Here is an 18,827-nt window from a genome sequence, read left to right on the forward strand (position 1 = left end):
ACTATTTATCAGTTCACACTCCATGTATCGGGAATCAAGAGAACATGACATCTCTTGTCAGTAAAACAAAAGAATCTTGTGACAGCATTTCAATTGAATTTTTCACCTGGCACTCACCACATTAGCACTCATGTTAAAATAACTCCATTCATTATTAAAAAAAAAAAAAAAACAAGAATCAAAAAAACAGATGCTCCAGACAAGGTAAATGAAATTATATACATATATTAAAAAGCTAAGACTGCACCTGATCCCAGGTTTTCAATACTTTCAAAATAACCTGTCTTAACTTATTATAATTTTTTATTTATTTCTGACAATAAGCCAACCACAGCTCTATTTTTTTAATACAAGTGAATCATTCTTTTCAGCATAGAATGACTATCGAGCTGAACATGTCAGTCTCAAAGTTCAACCTAAAATGTCTCTTAGTTACTTCTAAACCATAGTAAATCTGTCAGTTCAGAACATGAAGGAAACCCTCAACTGGTCTGATTGTTACTTTCATCAAATATGAAGGTCATATTTCTGATGGGTTGGCTAACTTCCTAAAAGTTGTCTGAGAAAGAGGCCATCCCTGTTCCCCAAGGTAGCTCCCTGGTTAGGTCCTAAGGACTCTTCTTAGTTTTCAAGAGACCTCGGTGGTCAGGGAAATAGAACAGACTAGATCAAACTAAGGTGTTTAGATAACTCTGCCCTCACTGGTGGTGATGTTTAGGAAAATTGCTCAAGTCCTCTGAGCCTCAGTTTTCTAGTTTATAAACTGCAGATAATAACACTATGTTTTTTAATGGAATCTTTGTATGGATTGAATGAGCTGAAATATATAACTTAGCATGTTGACTGGTAAGAAAGTATAATCATTTCCCATTATTTTTCCCATATATATTTTCTCATTATAATCATTTGCCCTGAGAAAGAACATTGCAGAGGGACATGCTGCAAATGGAAAAACAATTCAGTTTGTCTATCTAGGATTGGTCTAGTTTCCTTTCATATGTATCTTTCTCCAAATATATGTTTCTCATACATGTATATATATATATATATGTTCTTCTAAAAGATAAGTGCAAGGACAAAAAGTAAATTAAGAACACCAAGCTACATTTAAAATGCTAAATCAATTTTTTATGAAGAGAAATACTGAAAAAAAAACTGTCCAAATGGAGATTTGAAGATAGTTTTTATTAAAAAAAAATAGTGTGTTGGTAAAGTCCTAATGAGCCTAAATAATATTCTCTATGCTCTAGGCCATTTCATTCATCATCACCAAATATCTGTTGAGCAACTACTCAATGGCAAACACTGCATTCAATCCTGAATACAAAAAGGTAAATAACGAGGTACCTACACCAAAAGAGCACATTGTCCAGTTGAGGACATCAGGCCAAACATGGAAAGACCCTATAAAGATTGGAAAGTACAAAATCAACGAGACAGACAAAAAGTATTTCAGCAGATGTGAAGATAAAGCAATCCTGTGGCCATTAGTAAAATTCTTACAAAGCAGACTTGATTAAATCTAACTCTTCACTGAAACATGAAGGCCTGAAACCTCAGACTTTTCAACTAACTGTCCAGAGCGACTACTTCACAGGCTAATGGCACACTGGTCTTACTGGCCTCTCCAAGGGGTTCTATGTGTCATTCAGCTCTGCTGTGTGCCCCTGCCCCAATCCTACTGCATCCAACTGCTGATCTGGACTGTCAGACTTTGGTCTCCAAACTGGGTCAAAGCTGAGTGTTCATAGAGATAAAGGTCACATACCAATGTGATATTTTACCTTGCCAACTTTTTTCCTTCTCAAGTAATTTATTGGTAATACAGGAAGAAAAAGGCTAACTGTTGCCAATATCTTTACCATACCGTACTCTCTGACTATTGTAAAGTAAGACTAAGCTTCTGACCAGTTCTCCCAGGAGAAAACTTCATCTGCTCTTCTCTCTCTTCTCTGACTTTCTCTCTTCATCTGCATTCCTTCTCTTCCACAAGGCAGTTGTATCAGTTGGCTTACCAGAAGCCCAAGATAATTCAGGAAGAGTACATGAAGTTATTGGGAGAGACTATCTGTCTCTGGGTGTTGTTATGCCTCATTTGTTGTCACTAGTGAGTAAGATTTTCACTAGAGAATGTCAGATCCAACTGTGGATTGGATATTGGAGTAGAAATTATCACCAGTCTTTTGAGCTTTGAATATTTCCAGGCCATGTAAGGCATTCCAGGATGTATAGATGAGCAAGCTTTCTGTGAAGTCATGGTTAGTTCCCTCCTGTTCTGTTTTTGGTGTGCAAGAGTAAAGTCCCAGCAGTGGCTAGAGTGATGTCACTGTGTACTGCTGGTCAGTGTTTCCTGCACTTATGCTTTCTTTAAGGACTTCTAAGGGAAGAATGATCAAAGCAAAGCAGAAATTGTGTGCCATCCAAGTAGTGTATAGACATCAACTCTTATCAATTCCATTATTTTGAAAAGCTCAGCCTACAAATTACAAGAAATAAATAAGAATATTACATTCTGTCATGCATGTTTCCTCCCTTTGATTTTTCAAAATATGAACAAATGGTTGGGGAGCAGAGTTGAACCCTAGACTCTCTGATAGGAAAAGTGAAGAAACCCAAAAGCTAGTCATCTGTGTATTTTCTATAATTAGAAACTGGCCAACAGGAACTTCTTCATCTTTAATTTCAGTAACAAAAAATAGCCAGATTCACCTGAAAGATCATATTCACTTTAATAGACAATCTTAAAAAACTGGGCCAGCTCAGCGAAATAAGCCAAAAAGAAAAAGAAAAATACCGGATGGTCTCACTCATAGCAGGAATCTAGAAAACTTAAATAAGGGACCAGGAAAATGAATAACTATAAGAAAGTGAAAATCAAAATCAACAAAAAACTATGAACCAGAGACACTTTTAGGGGGGCGGGAGGGGAGGGATTGGGGTCAGAATGGGGGGGCTGCAATTGTATGGGGAATATAACAATAAAATTTATAAAAAAAAAATAAAATTTCTAATAGCTAAAAAAAAAAATAAATAAAACTTGATGCTCATAAAAAAAAAAAAAAAACCTGGGCCAGTTGTTCATTTTAGTCAGGTATATTTGGGGAGAGGAAAGAGAAGTGCAAGAAAGAGGATGGGTTGGCAACAGTAAGTCCAGTCCTGCTCTCTCTTAGCTGGCCCTGAAGGTAGTTTGTGAATCTAATTTTGACTGTCTTCGTTGCAATTTTTTTTAAAAGATTGATTGATTGATTGATTGATTGATTGATTTATACAAGCACTGGGTACAGTTAGAAGCGCAGGAGGGTGAGAGAATTCACCAGAGCCAGAGAGGGGAACAGAACAGGCAGAGTGATGAAACACACTGCTGAGGGGAGCAGCGAGTGAGACAGGAGAGGTCTGTCACACCATGTGGGACCCTCGCGGGCGGCCGGGGATTGAACCAGCGCTGCAGAGGCTGCGGGCAGCTTTACAGCCCAGTTCTCAACCACTGCACCACCAGGGGAGGCCTGCTTCGTGGCAATTTTTAAAATCTGAAGAATTTAGCATCTCTTTTGCTCCATTTTTGGTCTTAACTGAAAAACTGAGACAATGGGGAAATTTCACTTAAAAACCTATTAAATTTTACACTTGCTCCAAAATCTGTAAAATGTCAGCAAAACAGCAGTATGTAAGATAAATTCTGGAAATGCCAAAATAATCAATGAAATATAATCATTAAATTTTTCTTCACAATTGGAAAATCATCAAACCTCATTGCCATAAGCAGTTCTTATTTTATTCTCAAAGGCCTCTATTAAAAATATGCCTATGCAATACATTTATAGATGTGTATCACACTCAGAGGATATGCCAGATAGATATGCCTTACCCAGAAAAATAAGAATATTCACAAGGCAGTCACTGACATTCTCTTTGAACCCTCTGGGTTGGCTATTTGTTGTTTGGCTCTCAGCAATATTCTCAGCCTTCTGGAATCTCCTCTGTATCACAAGATGGCTGAGTGCCTGTAAAATACTTCTCACAGACTTCCTTGCCAGCTGCTTTCTAGTGAATTTCTGCCAATGGGAGGCACTGTTAGGGGAGTAAAAAGGCAGAGGGGAAGGGAGAAATCTTTGTGGTTGTTTTATGTTTGTTTTAGCTTTTGCTTCTGGTGGTACACTGAAGCATCAGCAAGAGGGGCAGGGCAAGTGCAGGCTCTGGGGTCCTGATGGGGAGTGCATTTCCACAGAAATAGCAGAGGTGGTATCATTAGTCTCAGCAGTATGGTGCTTTTGGATTTGGGGGCCAGTAGCAGCAGCTGCAGCCTGTGCAGCAAGAGACTATGGGCTTAGATTCTAGCAGCATCAGTGGGGGTGGGTTGTCTGGCTGCCAGCAAAAAGTGGTGATATTTTCAGTAGCAGTAAAGTAGTAGCAGAACCTCAAGGCTTTGGGCCTAAGCACAGCAATCTTGGGCTCTAGGTAATCCCGTTCCTTCACTGTTCCTCCAAATGGACAGGCAGGTAACCTCATCTTCCCTTTTCACTGCTTCGATCTTCCAACAATTTCATAAATAATACCTCACAGTTTCCTGAATGAACACCTAATAATATACTTCCATTTCCTCTCTTTTAAAACTAATGAATCCAGAGAAAACAATAAAAATATATCTTCCTATTAATTTTTGCATATAGGTATACACATATTTGATGAACAATTCAAAATATTACAATCTAAAAATAACTTAGTGAGCAGAATTAGTAAAACTGAAGTATAAAACATTAAAAAATTAAATAAATATGATGGATTAAAAAAATACATCAATCTCAAAATAGTATTAAAGTAAGAAGAAATTTAAAAATGTATAAACCACAAGGACAAAGAAAACAGAAGGGGGAACAAGACAGCAGGGAGAGTAGACAAAAGATAAAAAACACAATTTTGTAATATGGAAAGGACATGGGCTAGTGAAATCTGATAAACAGAAAGCAGAAAGCTATAGTCAAAGATTCAAGTGTCAAAGCCTCAGAAAGTCTAAGAAACATATGAAAGTCAGAAATTTAAGTAAAGTTTGGTCTTAACAAATTGCAATATCAAAGCAGTAGAAATCAACAAAGTAACACTTTGTAAATTCTAAGGAAAAATTGTTGCTAACCTAAAACTCTATCCTCAACTATCCTTTAATCAAGTGTAAAGGTAGAATAAAAATATCCTCAGCTTCTGTAAGATGTGAGATTCTTCAGAAAGATCTAGATTCTGAAAGAACTACAAAATTTTTATCTTGTATGCAGTCTTTGTCAAAAACACTATATGTGCTTTATCAAGACAAAAAAAAAGAATCAAGAAAGAGGAAGGAATAAATTCCAGGAAAGAGGAATTCAATACAAGGGTAAAGGAAGAAAATTCCCAGCAAAGAGTGTCCAGAATTACTGGGTCCTTAGCCTAGAGAGCAATGCATCTATACTAGCACAGGAAGATAGTGGGTTCTAGAGAAGACAGAAAAGAATGAAATGGAAAGAAGAGACAGAGGGCAAAAGGGAGAGAGAGGGAGCGAGGAGGGAGGAAGGGAGGGAAATCTCAGAAAGTGTTATGTTTAAAGGCATGGATTTTATTGAAAGCTGTTTTACAGTCCAGTTAGAAATTTGGGGGCTAAAATAGTCACGGGGGTGTAGCCAAGAAAGCGAGTCACATAACAAAAACTGAAAAAGAGAAATCTAACAATACAAATGGAAACTAAGTATTATGTATCAGAGTATCAGAAAAAGTATGATGTAACTATATAGTGTGAGAAGAGGATGACACATAGGTATGTACACTGAAATTAAGGTTAAGAAGGCACTGGAAAAGAGATTTTTCTAATCTTCCATAGAAGGAAACTGACAGATAATGTTTAAAATTAAAAAAAGAGCCTCCCCAGTGGCGCAGCAGTTGAGTGCTGGGTTGCAAGGCTGCCTGCAGCCTCTGCAGCGCCAGTTCGATCCCCGGCCACCAGTGAGGGTCCCACATGGCGCACAGACCTCTCCTGCCGCCCCTCTGCTCCCCTCAGCAGTGTACTTCACCACTCTACCTGTTCTGCTCCTGCTCTGGCTCTGGTGAATTCTCTGGCCTTCCCGCGCTTCTGACTGTACCCAGTGCTTGTATAAATAAATAAATAAATCTTTTAAAAAAATTAAAAACAAACCCCCACAGATTTAGCAAGAAAGTATGATATTAGAAATCGGGAGGTAAGCACTAGAATAAACAGCTAAAAGAAATTGGAAATAATATTTGCTTGAAGAGAATGAGAAGGGGACAGAAGTTTACTTCTATTTGTATGTTTTTAGGTTTATATTACAATTTAACTTTTAAATGTAATCACAAGTATTACTTTGAGAATAAAATTAAATATTTAAAAAGTAAATAAAAGATAGGGATTGGATAATTTCATATACATGTAATACTCTAATAAATAATAAATTGGAACATATGATAATCAAGCTGTATTTTAATAAAATTAAACATTAACTATTTAATATATTCCTTGGCAACATTTACATTACTAATGTATTTTCATAATATTCAAAAATAATTTCAGCCAAAATCAGGGTAAAATGATACCAATTATGAATTGAGAAGGTCAAACTATTTTGATTACTAGGTATTTAGTATTCCTTTAGGTCTTGCTCTTGATTACTAATATTAATTAATCTAGAAATGGTGACTTAAAGCAATGGTAGAAATTTTATCTCTCTCTTAGTTCTGGGGTTCTTGCTTGGTTCTTTCATGCAGTCATATTTAGATGATAGGATGGCTAAAGTTATATCAAAGCCTTCTTCACACATGTGTGGCAATTGATGCTGGCTGTTGTCTGGGACCTCTAATGTAATAAATGTCAGCCACAGTATCTACTACAGCCTTTCTATGCGGTCTCACTTCATCACAGCATGGCAGTTGGTTTTAAGAGTGAGCACACCAAGTGTATAGGCAGAAGTGTTACAACCTTTTATGATCCAGCCTCAGAAGTCACATAGCATTACTTCCTCTACAGTCGCAATCGAAAGGAAAAATAGATCCCCACCTCTCCTGGGAGGAGTATCAATATCACAATTTAAAAAGAGCAGGTGGAACAGGGGCATCACTTTGCAGCTATTTTGGAATATACATTTCACAAGCAATAGGTGTCTTTGTTCCAATACGGAAAAATTTGCATTCACATAATGTTGGATAACCAGTTACCATCTTCAAAAAGAGAAATACTTAGATAAGCAGATTTCAAACTGGGACATGTGTAATTTAGAGGCATGAATAATTTTAGGAAATAATTTCCAGATCCTAAGTTTCATACATACTCTTTCCAAAATTTGACTACCTAAGAATATTCATACCAGTTGTTCTTTTAAAAAAAGAGGTGTGTCTGTCATCCATTTTACAGTCTTGCTACGGTGCATTGTCCCTGAGTATTCAAATCTCCAGAGTTCCAAACAGGACAATTCAAAATATTGGTGTTGGTTTTGAAAAGTAAGTGACTAATAACTGAGTCATATAACTCTGGAATTGGTTTAGAGTCTTTGCCTTTAACACAACTGAAAGAAGACCTAATTAAGATGACAGCTGGTGGATCATTAAAAATAATTTTTGATGATAGATAACTATGTGATTTTGGCATATAACTTGGAAGGAGTTCAAATATTTGAGTGACATTGCTAAAACAAAACCCATTCCATTCTCATCTACTTATTTATGAGAATATATTTTCTCAAATCTTACATCCATAAAAACAAAAATAGAATAGATTGATGCTGAACTTTGTCTCATTATAGCAATAAGTAATATGCATCTACAGACACATTTATTGAACAAAAAATAGTCCTTTCGTTGGAATGGATACATTTATAGTACTTTTTATCTTTTTTATTATCCAAATGTACAATTACTTATGTTGTTAGATAAATTTTACATTAGTAAGTGTAAGGAAAGTTCAATTGAGAAGAAATTTAACGTGAATGTCATCATCATAAGTTTTTAATTATTTTTCATTGTACATATGTACTTTGATAATAAATGCAACATATCTGAAGCAAACAGATATACAAACACAACAGAGAAACCAAAACTATATTTATACCACTCATGGATAGTCAGTGCTACATGTAAATTTTTCCCACAGGGCTGACTTACTACGGGTGACAATTTCCTAGCCAATTCACCAAAAACTATTACCAAGAGACTCATTCCCAATCAGAGAACCAAAACAGATACTGGGCAAAACTAGGGGTTGCCCAGGGATTCCCCAACTGTTAAGGGGAAAAACACATGTTGCACATTCTAAGGGTCCATGCCACCCTTGGGCATGAAGGCAAAGAAATCAGACTTTTAGTGTATTCATTAATTTTTTTAATAGAGAGGAGTAGGGAAAGAAAGATTTCAATATGCAGGCTTCTCTTCAAACTCCTAAATCACCAATATCCTCATGGACAAATGTCCAATCAAACAGGCCAGGCCAGGAGCAAAGCAACTTAAGCCTGAAAACAAAAACTGTGAAAATAAATCCCAGGCACACTCTGGCAGGAGGGCCACACAGGGCCCATTGAGTTTGGAAAGGAGAGACCCAAAATTCACAATGTACCAGCCAAGCTGGATAATCCACACAAGCTCACTATGACAACTACCATTGCCTCTGAAGCACCTGCCTGCCCATGTGTCCTCCATTCTTCACACCAATGCCCACTTCCCTCCTTCCTAGCAGTCCCCATTCAAGAAGTCCATGGCAAGCTGGGAGTTGTAGTCCTTGGTGCCCTGCATGAAGATGGGGGTGAATATTCTAGACACCATTCACTGGCTCAGGGTTTGTTTCTCACTGTTTTTGTGACAGATTAATTTTTCAATTAGTTGGTCAGGGTAACTTTTATACTTTCACAAGTTTTCTATTAAAGTGCAAATTTACATTTGAGTTTTACATCTGAACAGTGGTTCCCAAAAGAAAGTCTGACTGCATCATTGTCACCCACAGTGTGTTTTATAAATTTAACTCCCTGTTTTCCCACCCAACATTATTAAATGACATACTTAAGGTAGGTGAGATCTGAGAATCTTCATTTTTTTAAATTATTTTCTCCTTATCCTTAAGATTTTGTAAAATACATATAAAATTGACTGTCTTAGGCATTTTTGAGGGGTTAAGCACATTCACTGCAGCCCGCACTGCCATCCATCCACAGGACTTGTTCTCAAACTGAAACTGTCTCCATTACACACTGAATCCCTGTCCCCCTCCCCAACTATTCCTCTCCACACACACACTCTTCTACCTTATTTGTTCTCTTCTCTTAACCGCTCCTTAACCACCTTCACTCTTTAAGGGAGAAGGGATTTCTGTCTTCCCAACTGCAGGCTTGCTCCACTCCTTGGTATCTTCCCCTAAGAGTTCTGTCTTATCTTGCCACCAGGTGTTTTGGTAAGCAGCTTCTAGAGGTCTCTGGAGAATGGCACTGAACGGGAGTGGTCACTGTAGGCATCCTATATCCCCAGACTGTCCCTGTGCCCTAGCCAAGTCCTCCCCTCCAAAACAAAACAAGAAAAAAACCACCAACCCAGGACAGATTCATTAAAAGAATGAAAAAAGCAGGAAATACAGGCAGAGTCTCAGAGAAAAGTAGTCTGGTCAGGGTATCACTTGTGGTAATAAAACAATGTCAAACCTTTGTCACTGTGCTCAAGATTTAAATTCAAAGGAGAGAGTGACTATGGGTCTATCTTGAGTCACACTGGTATATTATTAAGGGTGAGGTCAGAACCATGACTCCACTAGCCATTCCACTAGAATGCACCTGATAGAGAAGATGATTTTCCATAAACATGAACCAAAATGCTGCTAGAAATCAGGAAAGTTATCTAGGCAGATAAAACGATTTTACGAATATAAGGCTGTACACAATGAAATGAGGGACCTCATAAGGTAGCATGTACTCTGTCAAGAGAGAACCAAACACTAGACTGTCACTCAACCTGAACACTATAGGAAGGATTCTTATATCAAGAACAATTCTGTAACCTTTAAATTTTTCTCCCATGTTGAGTCTGTTACGCTATTACTAACTGAATTCCAAAATCATCCAATTTAGTTTGAAAAGTCAATCAAACGTTATTTAGAATCTTTTAGAAAAAGTAAATAATAAATTACATTTGTAACATCTACATAAAGTATTGTAGGGGAAAATAATCTTTAATCATCTCCTTAGCTCTTGGCATTTTTAGCCAGCCTAACCCCTTCCACTCATCGTTTCATAAAGAAACACCTCAGTCATCTTGACTCCTACCATTACCAAAGGAGGAAATTGTTGAGGAATCACTTGTTTGCTCACAAATGGCTTTTGCTCTTTTCCTATCTTATTTTATTGACAAAAAGGTTTTGACTTAATTTTTGGCTCTGCAAATCTCATGTTCTTTCTTTTCTCTGACTGCTGCAGTAGAAGTTCCTGTTTGTTTGCAGAGTCTCATAGTTTTGGGTAAGAACTCTTTCTTACTTGGAATCTAATAATTCCTTTTATCCAACTTGATTCATTCTTCAGTCCCCATCAAACCAGGGAAGTTTAACTATGTTCATAAATCTGTGACATGGTTGAATATGGAGACGCTTACTCTTTATCCAGGAAATAAACATTGCCAAAATGACCAAATAATTATACAATTGTATATCCACGTCATTATTCAGGAATTTATATGTGTTCAGCTTTTCTGATTCATTCCATTATTCTTTTAGTGATAGAATGGACATGGTACACTGCTCTGTGAAGAATACCTCATTACCTTTCACAGTTCTCTGCATTTCACAGTGCTGCCTAAAAATATCTTTTCACTAGAAGAGCTAGAAGAACAGCACTCAAGAGAGAGTTGTGTTTTCCATTACATTGATCTTAGTAGTCTCCAGTACGTGATCGAGTTGCATGATGCTAATAAAACAAACATTACATCAGTTCTCACCTGCATTTTAGTATTTCATCTGTGTGCCAAGTTGATACTTAATGTTAAGCTAATACAAGATTTGCCCTTTTTTTCCTTGGCTTGTTTTGGATTATTTTCTTTACTATATTTACCAATGACCAATCTCTTCAAAAATTCTCACATACTGATGATCTGTGTAACATATCTAGGAAAATAATTATATTATTCTCATGGAAATTATTACTTATGTATTGACTCAACTCTTAGAACATTAAAGCCAACTCTTTGACAATATAATCAGGCTGTAGTTAACAGCTTTTATCGTTGCCACAAAGAAGTCAATTATAAAATAGGCCTGTAAATAAAGTTCACTGACTATTCACCTGACCCCTGTTTACACAGGGGGACTGATATTGATTAAAGTAAATGAAATAAAATATATGAAAGGTAAGTAGGATGCCATAAAACTAACTTGTGGTTATTGTCTGTTTCCATGTACAAAATTAACCTGATAATTTAGAGAACTGCTGATGTCGTATTATCAATATACGGATAATCCTCACATGGAAGAATATAGTTCCTGATTAATAGTTGAGAGTAATAGAAAAAATTAGGTGCAAAAGGTAATCAAACCAAAGACCCCGCAAACAGGCATTGTATTAGTCAGGGTTTTCTATAAACTGAAACAATAGGGGCTTAAGATTTATTATAATAAACTGACTCACAAAATTATGAAAGATGACAAGTCCCACCACCTGCAGTCTGCAAGCCAGAGACTAGGTAAAGTTAGTGGCATAAATTCCAATCCACATCCAAGGGCCTGAAAACCAGAAGTACTAATGGTATAAGATCCAGCCCAAGGGCGGAAAAAAACCAAGCCTCAGTTCTACCATTCAGATAGGTAGACATAGAATTGGCCTTTTCTCTGGCCAATTGACCATTTTATTCTACACAGATGCTCCACAAATTGAATGAAGCCCCATCATGAGAGGAGAGCATCCTTTTTACTCAACTCAACAATTTGAATGCTAACTGCTCTCAGACACATCTTTATAGACAGATACAGAAATAATGTTTAACCAGATATCTGGGAGGATTATGGTCCAGTTAGGTTGAAACATGAAATCAACTATCACAGGCACTGTACCTAGCATTAGAAAATCTGATTTGAAGTCCTGATTATGACACTATGTGATACCCTTGCACCTAGGTTTCTTTCATCTGAAAAATGAAAGTAGTAACACCTTACAGTGATGGGGAGAGCAAAGGGATATAAAATAGATGTGAGTATGCTTTGTAAATTTTCAAGTAGTCTAGAAATTTACAGTACTATTACTTCTGTTTCTCTTAGTGCTATACTAAGCTATCAAGATACATTAACACATCTAGAAGGTACAAATTTAGGACAAAACATTTGACAAAGTGATTTCACTAGAGGAAACAATATAAACAGCTTAGTGAGGAGTCTGATGTTTTTGAATACAATAGTAGGAGAAATATTACCAAAGGTATTAAAGTCTACACTAAAGAGGCTATGCTAAAACAGACACAAAGTCCACTCAATAGGAACTCCTATAGATAAGGGAACCCAGTCATGCTTGAACTGCTCTCCAAGCAAATTGGAAAATTAAAATAATCAATTGGAATTACTATTTCAACACCATCATACATGATATAGTGGAGTTCCTGAGATGTCTACAAGTTTGCCATATCCTATGAATATCCAGTTAAATAATTTATTGCAAAAAATATGGGGGGGGAACTGTTTATATCAGTGATTTAAAAAATGTTTAGAGAAAAAGAAAAATAATCAGTAATGGAAGTTAGCAGACAGAATAGCTCCTACTTTAAAAACTATCAATATGTAGACTTGGACTTACCAGAAGTCCCAGACCTGTCATTCTCCTTATTACTATCACTCCTTACACTAAAGCTGTTAGGTATGAATAATAGAAAATCTCTGTGCTTTCTCTGGATACTGAGTTCACTGAGAGGAAGGCAATTTAACTATTTCACCATAATCCTGGTTCTTTTTTCCCCTGACATATTTACTGAGAATGATATTATCTTCCATAGTAATGATAAGAAATGAGTGTTGGAGAAATAGATTGTTACAAATTCTAATTAAGATTCTGGTAAAATGTAAAATAAAGCAATGATATAATGTTAGTAAAAACAGTTTCCCCAAAGCCAGAATATTCTTCCAAGCCTTCTAAGCTAGTAAAGACTCTACTGCTTTGTCAGTTAAGTTCAAATATGTGCTCATCTTTAATCACCATTGAGACCTTTATCCCCACAATTTTTTAGTTGCCTATTCTTATTATTATAAGCATATACCATGGAAGTACTATCTCTAGTCTTGTCCTTTGCAGCCCCTCTGTTACTACTTTAGTTTGTTTCCACATATTTTTATGAAATTATTACTATAGCATTCCAACTGTTCTTCTCAAATATGCTCATGCTTTATACAACACTACCATACATATAACTCCAGTTCACACCATTTTTTAACTCAAAACTTTTCAGTGACTCACAATTGCATTCAAAACATGACCAAAATTCTTAAAAATATGAAAATTCAAGTTTTGGAAAGATCATGGAGCAACAAGAACTCTCCTCTACTGCCAATAGAAATGTATTGAATAGGACAATTTTGAAAAATATTTTTGGAATCTACTAAAGGTGAACATGAATTCACACAAACAACAGTCACTTTGATAAATAAATTGTGGTATATTCTTGCAATAGAATACTTGTAAAACAATGAAAACAAATGAACCAGACATTTAACAGCATGCATAAATCTCATTAACACCACCGAGTGAAGGAAATTAGACAAAAAATACTACATAATGACATTTATATATAACTCAATAATAAGTAGCATTAGTCTATAGTGCTATAAGTCAGTGTTGTTTTCTTCAGGGAGAAAGAACAATGTAGCATTTGAGATGGGACATGAATGTGGCTTCTAAGGTGTAAGGAATGTTCTATTTTGTGATCTGGTTAGTGGTTTCATGGGTGTGTAAGTTTCATCCAAAAATAGCCTCACAGATACACCCTAAATATTGTTTGACCAAATATCTGGGCACCCCATGGTCCAGTTAGATGATACAGAAAATGAGCTATCACAGATATCTTCTCACCTTTGCCTCCTTATTTCTGCCACAAAGTATTTTTTGTTCCTTTAGGGAATTTATACATCTTTTCCTTCTCAACTGTATAGTTTGTATGGGATTGAATACCTTCCCTCAAACTCTATATAAGGACATTAAATTGATACTGATATTCTATCCACTTGACCACAGTGATTGATAGAGAGGTGCACAAGTAGCACAGTTAAGGGAACAAAAATAATAGCTAATGTGGCAAATATTACCGCACTTAACTATCTCAACAACCAGTTTGGACATATGTTCCCAAAGACAAGAGAAGCTTCAAGATAAAAGAGCAGCTTTGACTCTTTAACTGGATCTACTTATGTAAAGATATGATGACTGGAATTGTTCTATTATGCTCACAAGGGAAGACAGGCTGAGAACAGAAGCAATCCAGAGGCTCTTCGGATGTAATTTGAGCTCTGATAAAAATGCATGTGAAGCAGGGCTTACCTGTGGACTTTTCAGTTACATGAATCAGCAAATTTCCTATTTTTATTTAAGTTGGATTGAGTTGGGTTTATGTCAATTGCAAAAGCAAAGTTTGTGACTAATATAGAAATTGATAGCAGAAGCAGGGTGCTATAAGTGACAAACCCTAGAATGTGGAAGTGATGAAACCCATGTAACTATATAGTAGAAAACTGAGAATGGCTAGATGACACAGTAACAGGATGAGGGATGTGTGTGTAACCCGAGTCAGTCTATTGATGTGTGAGAAGATACAGCTGGGAAAAAGAGGTGTTGACCCTTCAAATAGATTTGATGGTATAGAAATACGTGAAGTCACAGAAAGGAAGTCTGACTGAGGTGGTGACATCCAAAGTCAGCATAAACTACATAGAGAGATAAACATGGGACCTATAATATAAAGAATTATTAACTGCATTAAGAGAGTATGTATAAGGGCTCCCTGCTGGCACAGCAGGTTGAGAGCAGCGCTGTGAAGCTGTCCTCAGCCTCTGCAGCTCTGGTTCAATTCCCGGCTGGCCAGGGAGTTTCCTACAGGGTGCAGCAGACCTCTCCTGTCACGCCCGCTGCAACCCTCAGCCATGTATTTTAGTCCTTCTGCCTGTTCTGCCCCCTGCTCTGTCTCTGGTGAATTCTCTCACCCTCCCATGCCTCTGGCCTGTACCCCAGTGCTCGTAAAAATAAATATATCTTTAAAAAAAAAAAAAGAGTCTGTATAAGAAATACGGAAATTTTGTGTGGCACCCAAGGGCTGAGAGGCTGAAGAATACCAATGGAAGGACAAATTTAGAAGGATGCATCTCCCCCAACCTCCCAATACTGGGGTTCACACCTCCACAAACAAGGTATACTTTGGCCTCACCATTGGATAACTCAGAAATTAACTGGGTTTCCCAGAGCAGAAACTATTCTATAGTTGCTGGGCAATCGGGAAGCAGCTCTGGAGTGCAAGTGGGAAAGAGGTAATTAGCAACAATAGAGGGTAGAAACTTTGTGGGCCACACTCAAAACATGCAGGGCTAACAGAGAACGTGGAATCTGGCTTGGTGGGGACTCTCTGGGAGCACAAGCAGGCTGTATGCAGACCTAAAATAGGAACTGGGACAGGATGCAGACAGGAAGACTCTGGCTAATTTCCATGACAAGTGCACAGCAGGATAGTTATTGCCAGGTTGCCAAAGGGACCATATTCTGGGCACATGGCTGGGGCAGTTTCAGCAGACATCCCTACAACTGCACTGCTAGCTTATGGAGCAGCAGTTGGAAAAGGCAGGCGAGCTACTTCCTCCTGCCAGTTCCCTCCAGTGCCCTCTACTGGGAAAGTTTCACATCTCACCTTAACGGAAAAACTGATTACAGAACGTATGTTGAAGGATATATTTGGAGATGGGAGGCAACAAATTGATAAGTGGTGTATGGACTGTGAATATTTATCATGAGACTCAATAAATTGTCTTGGTTTTGGACATTTTTTGCTGAATTTTCTGAATATTGCAATGGAAAGACTATAACTGATAAAGGATCCATTTCCATCTATAATTAGAATTTTTCATTGAGTATCGCTTGCTTTTATGACAGCTTTCCTCCTTCTAGTACCCATTTTCAATCTTTCTGTCTAGGTCTCATTATTTTTAGTTAGAATCCTACTTGTTACATGCACATACATATGTACATATACACATATACACACACAAAATAACAGCTTATCAAACATACATTTTTATTTTAATTGATCAGGAAAATGAGGGCTCTAAAAAGAGGGATGATGCAGCTTTTAGGCACCTTGAAAAATTGAAAGAAAGGCATTTCAGAGATACTGGCACTCCAGATTTTCCTCAAATAATTACTCCATTAGCTAGAATAATATAAAATAGATTTTTCCCAACTTTCAAATCTGCCTGGTCATTCTAGAATACTATAGTGGCAACAAAACATGGCCCAACAAGGAACAGTTTGTTTTCAGCATTAAAAAAGAAAATCTAAGTACTCAAACATAATAGTCATAGACACTTAGGCAAAAAGGCAATTGCTTTTGTGCTTTTTTTTTTTTTAAAGAAACAGAACCATCAAGAAGTGAAATTAAGGGAGTAAAAAATTTACTGCATATTCTTGAGGATTAAAAATTATTTCATGGAGTTGACTCCGATGGAGTGTATAAATGTCCCCAACTATTGAATAATTAGTTCTGCCCCTTGAAAAGTTCTATAATATCACAAAATATTGACAGTTAGGAATTGATTGTTAATATATGTTTATTACATGCAAAACAGTCAGAAACTGTTGTTGGCATTTGATCAAGATTTAAGTCAATGATTTAAAGATTTAGGTTAATGTTTCTTTTTTGAGCTTTGTTGATTCTCTTTAATTCCCCAGTAGTTTTGTCTACAGCATAGTCAAGTTGGTCATTTTATTTGTTTGTAAGTGTTTCTTAGTCCAAGGGCTTTATAACCACAAAGTTTATTATTAAAAAGTTTTAGTTCACTTCAAGTACTTTCTGTGCTATTTGGAAAAAGTATCTAGGGGGAAATTCATGTAAGAAGAGTAAACCCAATTTAACAGAAAACATGAAAAATTGTTGATGAAGTGCTTCATGTGTCCGTGTGCTTGGCCCAAAGGAAGCATCATACTGACTGTGGGAGGGAGAGGCAGAGTGAAAGGATGCAGTATCTCCTCCTCTGTCTGCTTGTGGTGGATAAATGGATCATTTTATTGTCAGGTTGGTTGAAACTAAATGTCAGCATTATACAGGAAGGTCCCAAAGGTATGTGGTACAGGGGATGCTATTCCAATTTCTTCCGCTTGATGCTATTAAATGAGCTCACAGTTAGTAAGATAAAAGTTAGATTAAACTGAAGGCCAATAAGTACATAGTTTTATAGCAGTAGTTCAAGTTCAAACTCCTCATGAGTTTGTATGTTTTCTATGGAAAGACTACATCTAAAACAATACTCTCAGTGATGAAATTTGTAAGAGAAAACAAAATTTCCCCATGAGTTGCTATACTTATTAGCTGAGTTCTTTTTCTTTCAATAACAATAGCACAATAGTCATTAAAATGTGTCAACACTCCAAGTCCTAACAATGGATGGTCTATTTAATTTGAAATATCAGAAATTTCATTTGAACATTTGATGTTTATTTAGAAAACTTTGGTAAGGTTCTATATAAGGAATAGTCACCCATTCATTCCACAAAAAATTATCAATTATATGTTATATGCCAAGAAACCAATAAATTGAACATTATTACACGTTTACTTCATGAATAGCATGTGTCAGAAACTGTTCTTGGCATTTCATCAAGATGTAAGACAATTTGCAGACTACAAAAGAGTAAAAATGAAATAAGGAAGAATAAGCAGGGGCAAGGAAAAGTGAGAATATACTGAGTGTGGGGGAAGCAAGGCTGAGAAAAATGTATATAGGATAGGGAATACCTGCATATATTAAGCTGAGAAGAAATCTGTAGAAAGAGAACAATTGAAAAAGAAGTAAGAAAGGGCATAATTATTAGAGCAAGAATTTGTAAGAGATAGAAGGCTCAGGGTCACAGACACCAGTGTATAAGAGGTAGAAGAAAGAAGATGGGGTGGATGAGAACTGTAAATCAATTCAAAGGTATAGAAGACAAAAATAAATACTAGGATGATTATAGGAATTTAAAAGGAAAAAGCATGTTCCAGAATAAGAAAGAGTAAATGAACTTCAAGGAGATAGTAAAAGTTTTTCACAACTGTAATGGCTATTTGTGAAGTAGTCCAAGTAGCCTACTAAGGAATAACAGAACAGCACTAACTGGAAAGCTTGAAAAGATTGCTAAAAAAAAATAATAATAATAATAATAAAAATGACCGGTATTGGGAATGGGGAATGGGTAAAGACTTGCTAGATAATATTGAAAGTTGAGCAGAGGCTGAAAATCATAAACATATATGGAAGGCATTCAACATGGTTATATGATTTGCTCCAGTATTATTAAATTCCTTGGTCCAGGATCAGAACAAACAGTTAGGTCATTCTAAAATCAAGGATTAGACTAATAGACATAGAAATTCCAGAGTGTTTAGAATTAAGAGAAGTTTAACTGAATGACCATGAGTTGTCAGCTGCATTGAATAAGGATATGAAGCCAAAAGAGGCTTACTGATTAAGAGTATATGAAACCAACAAAGTTGAAGAATCACTGAGAATGAAGAGCAACTACTCCTCTGCATAAAACTTTTTTAGGAGAATTCTGGAGCCTGGAAGATAAAGCTTAATTTACTTCCTTAAAAGGAAGCTTTCTATAATCTTGCCTGCTTCTGAG

The sequence above is a fragment of the Talpa europaea genome (genome assembly GCF_964194135.1).
Source record: "Talpa europaea genome assembly, chromosome: 9".
Classification (NCBI taxonomy): Eukaryota; Metazoa; Chordata; class Mammalia; order Eulipotyphla; family Talpidae; genus Talpa; species Talpa europaea.